We start from the raw sequence: 10,649 nt of genomic DNA, 5'->3' as shown, positions 1-10,649 counted from the left end.
ATGTTTCTAGAAATTTATCCATTTCCTCTAGATTTTCAAATTTGTTGGAGTATAGTTTTTCCTAATATTCTGTTATGATCTTGTTTATTTCAGTTGGGTCTCTTGTAATGTCACCCATTTCATTTATTTTTGATAGCTGCATCCTCTCCTGTTTTTCTTTTGTTAGTCTGGCCAGTGGTTTGTCGATTTTGTTGATACTTTCCAAGAACAAACTTTTGATTTTGTTGATTCTTTCTACTGTTTTTCTATTCTCTGTTTCATTAATTTCTGCTCTGATCTTTATTATTTCCTTTCTTCTGGTGGCTGCGGGCTTTTTTTGCTGTTCTCTTTCTATATGTTCGACTTGTGCAGTTAATGTTTTGATTTTGTCCCTCTCTTCTTTTTTGATGTGTGCATTTATTGCTATTAATAGTCCTCTGAGGACTGCCTTTGCTGTGTCCCAAGGTTTTGGTATGATGTGTTTTCATCTCATTTGATTCTAGGAATTTTTTGATTCCATCTCGGATTTCTTCTATTACCCAGTGGTTTGTAAAGCAGGGTATTATTCAGCTCCATACAATTCATTTTATTTTCTTGCTCTTCCTGTTGTTAATTTCTACCTTGATGGCATTGTGATCAGAGTAGATACTTTGAATTATCTCAACCTTCTGGATCTTGTTGAGGATTTCTCTGTGGCCTAAGATGTGGTCTATTCTGGAGAACGTTCCATGTGCATTGGAAAAGAATGTGTCTTCTGCAGCTGTTGGATGGAGTGTTCTATATATGTCTAGGAGGTCAAGTTGGCTGATTGTGCCCTTTAGGTCTTCTGTATCTTTGCTGAGTTTCTTTTTAGTTGTTGTGTCCTTTACTGAGAGTGGTGTGTTGAATTCTCCTACTATTATTGTGGAACTATCCATTTCTCTTTTCAGTGTCGTTAGAGTTTTTTTATGTATTTTGGAGCCCTGTCATTGGGTGCGTAGACGTTTATTATGGTTACGTCTTCATGATGGATAGTCCCCTTACACATTATATAGTGTTCTCCTTTGTCTTTTGGTGGATTTTGTTTTAAAGTCTATTTTATCTGAGATTAGTGTTGCCACTCCTTCTCTTTTTTGGTAGTTGTTAGCTTGATATAATTTTTTCCAACTTTTGACTTTTAATAAATTCATGTCTTTGTTTCTAAGGTGTGTCTCTTGTAGACAGCATATTGATGGATCCTGTTTCCTTATCCATTCTGTCACTCTCCATCTCTTTATGGGTGTATTGTGTCCATTTACATTCAGAGTAATTATTGATAGATGTGAGTTTGTTGCTGTCATTTTGTAGTGCTTTTTTTTGTGGTGCTGACGTTTTCTTTGTTCTTCTTACTCTCCTGTGCTGAATTACTTTTGTTTGTGGATTTTTTTTCATTTCTCTTGTTTTTGTAGGTTTTGTTTTTGCTGAGACTTTATGTTTTTCCTCTTTATTTTTATGAGTATGGTTCTTAACTTTCTTTGTGGTTACCGTGAAATTTACCTTTATCTTTCTAAGTTTGAAGCGGTCTATTATTACTTGGTATTGCCTTGCCTTCCTCTCCATTAAAAGGTTCTATACCTACACCATTTATTCTCTGCTTTATTGTCCTGATGTTGTTGTTATTTACAGATTAACTTCTTTGATTCCCTGTTGTATTTCTTTTGGTTTTGGATAGTCCTTGAGAGTTCATTTCCTGGATTGGTATCTGGCTGGTACAATCCTGCATCCTAGATTCAGCCTGCGAGCTGAAGTTGTTTGTTCTCAGATTGAAGAACTACCTTTAATAATTCTTGTAAGGTTTGGTTTGGCTTTTACATAGTCCCTTAATTTCTGTTTGTCTGGAAATGTCATAACTTCACCATCATATTTGAACAAGAGTTTTGCAGGATATATTATTCTTGGCTGGCAATTTTCTTCTTTCAAAGTTTTATATATGTCATCCCATTGCCTTCTTGCCTGCATGTTTTCCGCTGAATAATCTGAGCTTAGTCTTATTGTTTCTCCTCTGTATGTGGCTTCTTGTTTTTCACGAGCTGGTCTCAGGATTCTTTGTTTGTCTTTGGTTTTGGCAAGTGTGTTTATGATAGACCTTGGGGATTTTCCTCTGGGGTCTATCCTATATGGGGTTGTTGAGCTTCTTGGATGGCCAGCTATTCATCTTTCATGATATCAGGGAGGTTTTCTGTCAGCAGTTCTTCAACGTTCCTCTCTGTGTTTTCTGTCTTCTTCCCCTGTTCTGGAACTCCAATCACTCAAAATTTTTTGCTTTTGATTGTATCCCACATAACTCTCAGGGTGTCTTTATTTTTCTTTGTTCTTTTTTCTGAGTTTTCCTGAAACAGAGTTGTATCCAAGTGTTTGTCTTCAGTTTCACTGATCCTGTCTTCCACCATTTCAAATGTGCTCCTCAGCCCTTCTATGACACTATTTCTGAAATCTTGTTGTTTATCTTTTGGATTTCTAATTGTTGTTTTTGTATAATTTGTAGTTGTGAGTTTATTTTGGCATTTTTTTCCTGCATTATTTTTCTGAATTCTTCCTTTTTTCTCTGTATTTTCCATGAATTTTTCTATTTTTTCCTCATTTTTGTGTACTTTTTGCCTCAGCTCTTGGAGAATTCTGAGTATTAGAGATTTGAATTCCCTATCAGGTAGTTCTAGTTCCTTTTCTTCCACTAGAAAGTCATCTGTTGTTTTAATTTGGACACCTACTGGAACCATCCTGTCCTGTTTTTGTAAATGTTTTGATATTGTATGCTGTCTTTGGGGCATTCAGTACTTCTTTTTCTCATTTATTGATTGCAGATTTGTTTGTTTTGTCGTTTTCTTTTATTTGGCTATGTCTGCACAGATGCGCTCTGTGTTCTTTGTTTTTGCTTGTCTGTGGGCATGATACTTTTTGTCTCCTTCTCCATTGGCAGTGTCAGTTGCTCAGATATGGTACAGCAGGGCAGGTCTAGTTGAAGAGGAGATACTGGGATGGGTTGTTTGTGGCACTTACTACAGTCACCAGGGTAGGGCGGTAATCAGTGTAGGCCAGGTTCAGGTAGGCCATGCCTGTGCTGCTTGGTGGTGTGATGTTAAGTGCACAGTGCAGGTAGGTAGGATGGAGGGGGAATTTTTATGTGTGGAGCTAAGCTGGATATGGGAGAGAAGAGAGAGGAACAGGAGCCAAAAACATACAAACAAACAAGAAAGAGTGCTGGGGAGCTCATCATGGAGAGATGAGAGACTATGAAATGGAGAAAAACAGAAAGGGGAAGAATAAAAAAAGAAAAGAATGAATAAATAAAAATAAGAAAGGAAAAAGAAAAGCAAAGCTCCCCGGGATTCCACATATATGGCCACAAGGTCTGGGGAAGTTGTTTTCAGGTGTTGCAGTACAGCCTGGTTAAAAGGCATAGAGGTATGCAGCTCCAGGTATTCAGGGAACAGGAAGAGAAGGAAGGTATAGAGAGATGAGAAATTGAGTAATGAAGAAAGACAAAAAGGGAAAAAGAGGAAAAAGAAAACAAAACAAATTATAAAAAAATAATAAGACCCCCCCCAAAAAAAAAAAAAACAGAAAAAAAACACAAAAAAGAAGCCCTCAGGGATCCCTCTGCGCATCTGGACAAGCTGAGGGGGTACGTCCCAAGCCGCGCAGCACAGCCCTGCCCTCCCAACTTGAGAAAAGGAAAAGTAAACAAACAATTCAAAACAAACCAACAAATAAAAACCCCGGGATCCCACCAGCTGTTCCACAGTCGAACGGAGCTCCGCAGCCCCTCAGGAAGAAGCAAAGATGGTGCACAGAGCCAGGTATTTGAGCGAAAGGAGGAGGAGGTAGTGAGAGATAAGGAAGAAATCAAAAGAAGCAGAAAAAGCAACACCAGCAGCCAACAAATGGCACTCAGGGAGCCGGCCAGTGCAGGAGGGTGGAATCAAAGCAGCCAGTGCTTCCCAGACAAGAGACTGTAGCTGCAGGAAGCAGACAATGCCGAGTGGGTGTGAAGAAAGGTGGAGGGTGGGAAAGCATATACTGCAAATTAGCAGTTGTTTTGTCTCCTGCTGGAAGCTCCGTGAAGCTGCTTTCTCATACCTCCTATTTGCTGGTCTCTGATAGGAGTCTGAGATGGCAGATCCGTGCTGCATTAGCTGGTAGGGGACCTCTGCATGAATCTCTCCTCCCTCTCCATTCTCTGTCAGTTTTCTCACTCCATTTGGTGCTTGGCTGAGTTCTTCATCTCTTCATTTGATGTTTCAGGGTTTCAGGATTGCTGTTTTCTTTGTTTGGCTTAGTTTTTCAGGTCTTTGCTGTGTAGGGATGGCCTGGTGCTTCTGCCTTGAGTGCCATTTTGCCTGAAGTCCCTTGCTATTCCTTTTTAACTTCTGATTTGAAGTTTAGATCACTTATTTTCAATCTTACTTCTTTTTCAATTTTATCTAATGTCATTTCTACTCATTAAGAAATTCCTATGTTCTTCTTAATTAATGAGTATAATTTATATTCTTATATGTTATTTACTTATGACATAATATTGGATAATTCTTAAATTAATGGAAAAACTCTATTTGACCATATAATATTCAGCAATATTCTACTATATAATATGGGTTAATATTTCATTTAGAATGTTTGTAGCCCTGGTCATAAGTGATTAACAATTAGGAAGTCATTAAATAATATATTATACATCCATATGATATCGTAGTCTGGAGCCATAAAATATATATATCTTCAAAGTGGTAAACTTCATGGAAATTTTCACAAATGTCCCACTTATTAAAAAACATGTTCATATCTTAGGACTTTATCTCTTAATGCAACAGTGGTGAGCTTGGAATAGGACATGCAATGTGAAGATGAGAGGATGGATTACCCTAAAATACACATAGACACAACTATTTAATATGATTCATTTTATTTGCTTCTAATCTCTATGTTAACCTATACCCCAGCTGCTTTTCCCTAAGCCTGGAAACTAATTTTCATTGCCAGAGTCATAACTTTTTCTTTATCATTAGCAGGGAGATTACTTTCAATTACAATTAAACAGCAAACTTAAGTCTAGTGAAATGATTTCATTTTTTCTCATTATTCCAATAAAAAAATAAAGAAAGAAAACTGAATTAGAATAGGAAATGTATAAGAAACTAAAACAAATTCTGGCATGCTATATAAAGGGCAGAATAGGAAACCATGGTTCAATATGACCACTGTGTTATAAATTCCCTCTCTAGAGAGCTACTCCCCACAGATGGCATTCACAAAAGCGACAAGGTCTGGATTTCAGCTGTGTGTTTGATTCTGTTTAGATCATGAGAAACTATATTCTCTTTGCAACTGTTAAGTTGCCTGTTACGTCTTCTACCTATATAAGCAAGGGGACCACAAAGAGTAAGCCCTAAATGATGTCCTTGATGGATTTATTAATTCTGCAAAGTTCTTGCTACTAAAAGCCTCCTTAGTAGTTCATATGAGTTTTCACACTAATGTGTGGAACACAATTACTTTGGATTTTTCTGAGATCTGAGGCTAGAGTTTACAGTCTGATGTAGAGGATGACATTCAACTATACCCTCCTTGTATCTTCAGGTAAGTGTAAAGTTCTCATGACTCCAACTTCCCTATTACTATCCTCCCACCCCTGCTATACGTTTCTATTGTACCAGTGAATATGTGAATTATAGAAACACTGATCTTCCGGAATGAAACCTAAGGTTTTATCTGAAAGCTTATAAAAATGTTATTTCAAAAGTTTACTGTTAAAGAGGCTTGCCAGTACCCTTTTTGCATTCCTCCTATATATGAGAGAATCCATACCCTAAGGGCAGAATTCCAGGAAATGAATGTGGACATACTTTCCTTCAGTGAAATGTCAAATAATATGTTGTGTTCCCTGTTACTTTCTGTCAATTTCAGGGACTAGGAGACAAGGAAAGTTTATTTATACTTGGATTGTAAAGTTTGAGGGACAGTCTTTGTGAACATAACCAAATTTGACATATCTTTTTAATGATACATGTTTGACTTTAATATCAAATATTTTATATCAACAGTAAACTTAGTCAAAGAACAACATAACACAGATTAGGAACTGAGTTTGATATAAAAGACAATGTTATTCTAGAGCTTGGGTCCTTAATTACGCCAGATTTTTATTTTGCCTCCAGACACATTGACTGAATTAGCCCACTTTTCTAGCAAGCTCTTTGTCTTTTACTTATTAATTTGTAACACTAACTTTAAAATTCTGGATGTTTCTGATTTAGATTGCAAGTACTTATGCTGTACAAAAATAAAACAAAATAATAGTATCATAGTTTTATTTATTTATTGGTTTATTTTTTCAAACTAGGACTTCATTGTTTGATAATGTCTGAATGTTTAATTTAAAATGTGATTTTTCTTCCTAAAGAATTTTTTGTTCTAAATCAAACTGCTGTTTTTATATGTGGATCATAATGATGTTTAGAGAAATAGCAAGAATAAAATATGCCACTGGAAAAATAGAAACAAGTCAAGCATCATATAAAGCTCTTGTCCAAACTACACTTTGCTCTGAATAGCTAGGAAAGGGATTTAATTATTCTATAGGAGACAAGATTGACCTAGAATAGGTCAAACTTTTCGATTTCAAGACCTCTTTATGATCTTAAAGACTATCAAAGACCCCCCAAAAGCTTTTGTTTATGTGAGTTACAGCTATTAATATTTGCCATTTGAAAATTAAAAATAAATAAGCGTTTACCTATAAATTCATTTAAAATACAAATAATAAACTGAATTTTTGTTAACAAAATGATGTATTTTTGTGAAAAATAACTACTTTTGCCTAAACAGTAAAAATTAGTGAGAAAAGTTGCATTCCTTTGTGGTTTTGTCCATCTCTTTAATGTCTGGCTCAACAGAAGACAATTGGATTCTCATATCCACTTCTACAGTCAGTCTGTGTCTGTTGGGATACCACACATCATATGATCTGGAAATGTTCACTTAATAGTCATAAAAGAATAAGATTATAAAAAGCAAATAATACCTCATTATTATTATGGAAATAATAATAATTGATCTGACTATCCTGAAAGATTCTCAGACACCACCAGGGATCCCCAGACCACACTTTGAGAGCCACTATTCTAGAATATCAGCTTTGAGTATTTGTTCTTTTTCAAACAAATTCATCTCAGGGTTGAAGACTCACCCTCCATGCAAATCATATGGTATTGAAAAGTCTTACTAAATGTTATCTTGTATCTCACATATTTATATTAATTTAATTTAAAGAGTTTATGGAGATGATAATTATAAAGACTACTGTTTCAAAATACTTAAATTGCAATGTTAGAGAACCAATTTAGACAAAATACTATCAAACAATATTTATTACTAGAACCTGAAATGAAAATGATAGAATTTCTTCTCTATAGGTTTACCAAGAGGAGACACACCCATTTTTCTGGGTGTCTTTGCTGATAAAGCGAAACCAAACCCCTTGCCTTCGAGTCAATTCTGACTCATCGAGACCTTGATACAAATCCATTAATCAAGATTTCTTTGACTTCCTATGCAGTATTCCAAGTATTGTAATGCAATTAAATTTTTTTAAAAAATTTGTACATATAGTATTTTTAAGAGGATACTTTAATAAAAAAATTGAAGTGTGACATTTTCTAAGAAATATTCATAAAATTTCTCCTTAATAATTAGTTAGAATATATTCTAAAAGTAGATATAGGTATATAGCCCATATTTTAACACAATAAAACTAAAATGAATCAGCTTGCATATAGTATTTTAAATCTATAAAGGCACCTGTATATCGTCCTCAAATCAGTTTGACAGTGCATAGAGCTGTACCTTATTAAATATCAATCTCTTTAATGTCTTTATAAGTCAAGAACATGTGTTGTCTCCGCTGGAAGTATTCAGTTCTTATTCATTATTGACATAAAATTGTAGGTTACAATTTTCCATATCAACTCCCTTTGACTGTAAACCTCAAGACGGCAGAAAAGTGTCTGTTTATTTTGTATTTATTGAGTCCAGAATATTGTTGTTCTTAGCTGTCGTTGAGTCAATATTGACTCATAGTGACCCCATGTGACAGAGTCGAACTGTCCCATAGGGTTTTCTAGACTGTAATCTTTATAGGAGCAGATCACCAGGTGTTTCTCCTGAGGAGCTGCTAGGTGGGCTTGAACCACAAACATTTTGGTTAGCAGCTGAGTGGTTAACTGTTGTGTCATTAAGTCCAGAATAGGAGTATGACTATCTGAAAATCATGAAAAAATCTCTCCATGAGTCATGGCATTATGTTATTGACTGACATGCATACTCATAAGACCTTACTCAAGGCATTTGCTTAATGAGTAATAATATATAACACCACTTCTAATATGGAAATCTGTTGTCTTTGCAGCTTTAAAATCAAATAAAAATCCCAGAGTTAATTGCTCTAACTCTGTGAGTAGATTCATCCTCTTAGGCTTCCCTTGTACCTGGGAGATTCAGATCCTCCTCCTCTCATTCGTCTCTGGGACATATATCTTGATGCTGATTGGGAACCTGTGCATTATCTGCATTGTGAGGTGGGACTATCAATTACAAATCTCCATGTACCTCCTGCTGGCCAATTTTTCTTTCCTGGAAGTCTGGTTTATAACTTCGACTACCCCTAATATGCTAGCCAACTTTCTCTCTGCAACCAACACCATCTCCTTCTCTGGCTGCTTCCTCCAGTTATATTTCTTCTTCTCCATGAGCACCACTTAGACCTTCTTCTTGTCTGTCATGGCTGTCATGGGATTGAATTATATCCCCCAAAAAATGTGTGTATCAGTTTGGCTGGGCCATGATTCCTGGTATTGTGTGATTTTCCTATATGTTGTAAATCCTGCCTCTATGATGTTAATGAAGGAGGATGGGTGGCAGTTTTTTTTTGTAAGGCAGGACTCAATCTACAAGATTGGATTGTGTCCTGAGGCAATCTCTTGAGATATAAAAGAGAGAAGTGAGTAGAGAGATAGGGGGACCTCATACCACCAAGAAAGCAGTGCCAGGAGCAGAGCGCATCCTTTGAACCTGGGTCTCTGTGCGGAGAAGCTCCTAGTCCAGGGGAATACTGATGAGAAGAAGGCCGACAGAGAGAGAAAGACTTCTCCTGGAGCTGACGCCCTGAATTTGGACTTTTAGCCTACTTTACTGTGAAGAAATAAATTTCTCTTTGTTAAAGCCATCCACTTGTGCTATTTCTGTTGTAACAGCACTAGATGACTAAGATAACGGCCTTGGACAGGTACCTTGTTATCTGCACCCCTGCAATACCCTTCCATTATGACAGTCCGACCCTTCATCAGAATGGGAGTCTGCTGCTGGTTGTGTGGCTTCTTATACTTCCTCTTGCCTGTTTACCTAATCTCTCAGCTCCCGTTTTGTTGTCCCAATAAAACTGATCACTTTCTATGTGACCCAGGAGACCTTATGAAGTTGTCCTGTGTGCCATTTCCTGCCACTGAGGTCATCAGCGCCATCTTTAACTCTGTCCTCATGTTCTCCACCTTCCTCTTCATTATCAGCTCCTACACACTGGTGATCAGAGCTGTGCTAAGGGTCCCCTCAGCAGAAGGCTGGCATAAGGCTTTCTTCACATGTGGCTCCCATATGGCTGGCTGTGGTATCCCTGTTCTATGGCTCCATCATGATTGTATATGGGAGCCCAACAGCAGGCAATCCAACTGGGCTCCAGAAAATTGTGACTTTATTTTATTCTGTGTTGACTCCTCTTTTCAACCCCTTGATGTATAGTTTCCAGAATAAGGAGATGAAGGAAGTCCTGAGAAAACTATTCAGAGCTGTGAGATTTAACCAGAGGCCTGGAAGAAGTGTTTGAAGAACTTGGGATCACAACCGAGCTAATATACAGAAAATAAATGATTAAAAGATTAATATTCAATTGTATTAACTAAATTAGCAAAATATCTTTTGGGAGGAAGAGGGACATATCTATGTATATTTAAATGTTTATAAAGGTAACTGTAAGATCCATTAGTCTGTCCATTTTTATTATCAGAAAAAAATTTATATTAATAATATTTTGAAAATTAAAAAGGAAGAAAAAACGATCACTCATCTTGCTGGCATTCAGCGTTAACATCAGTTAATATTTTTCTGTCTCTATGTACACATGTGTGCATATACACATATAGTCTTCCCTAGGTATCCACAAGGGATTGGTTTCAGTACCCTCCTGGACACCAAAATCCCAGGATGCTCAAGTCCCTTATATAAATTGTGTAGTATTTGCATATAACTTACTCACATTCTCCTGTATACTTTAAATCATCTCTAGATTACTTATAATACCTAATACAATGTAAATTCTATGTAGATAGTTGTTATACTGTATTGTTTAGGGAATAAAGACAAGGGGAAAAAAGTCTGTTTTATCTCCCAAATATTTTCGATCCTCGTTGGTTGAATCTGCAGATGCAGAACCTGTGGATACAGACAGCCAACTGTATGAATTAATCTACCCTATATTTTACATACATTTCCAAAATTTGCAACATAATTTGAAAGTCATGTATGCTAAGTTTACAAAACAACATTTAAATGTTACTTCTATCAACATTAAAATATGATAAGATGCAGTCACCTTTCTTATGCAAGTT

At 36.4% G+C, this 10,649-nt stretch overlaps 1 pseudogene; it reads left to right on the top strand.

Moving 5' to 3' along the window:
• The first annotated feature begins 4,148 nt into the window (after window positions 1–4,148).
• On the top strand, window positions 4,149–10,010 carry LOC101353737 (olfactory receptor 11G2-like; annotated as a pseudogene).
• The last annotated feature ends 639 nt before the right edge of the window (window positions 10,011–10,649 follow it).

The sequence above is a fragment of the Trichechus manatus genome, unplaced genomic scaffold (genome assembly GCF_000243295.1).
Source record: "Trichechus manatus latirostris isolate Lorelei unplaced genomic scaffold, TriManLat1.0 scaffold00035, whole genome shotgun sequence".
Classification (NCBI taxonomy): Eukaryota; Metazoa; Chordata; class Mammalia; order Sirenia; family Trichechidae; genus Trichechus; species Trichechus manatus.
The sequence above is the reverse complement of the archived record's forward strand: the minus strand, read 5'-3'. Positions and strand labels throughout refer to the sequence as shown.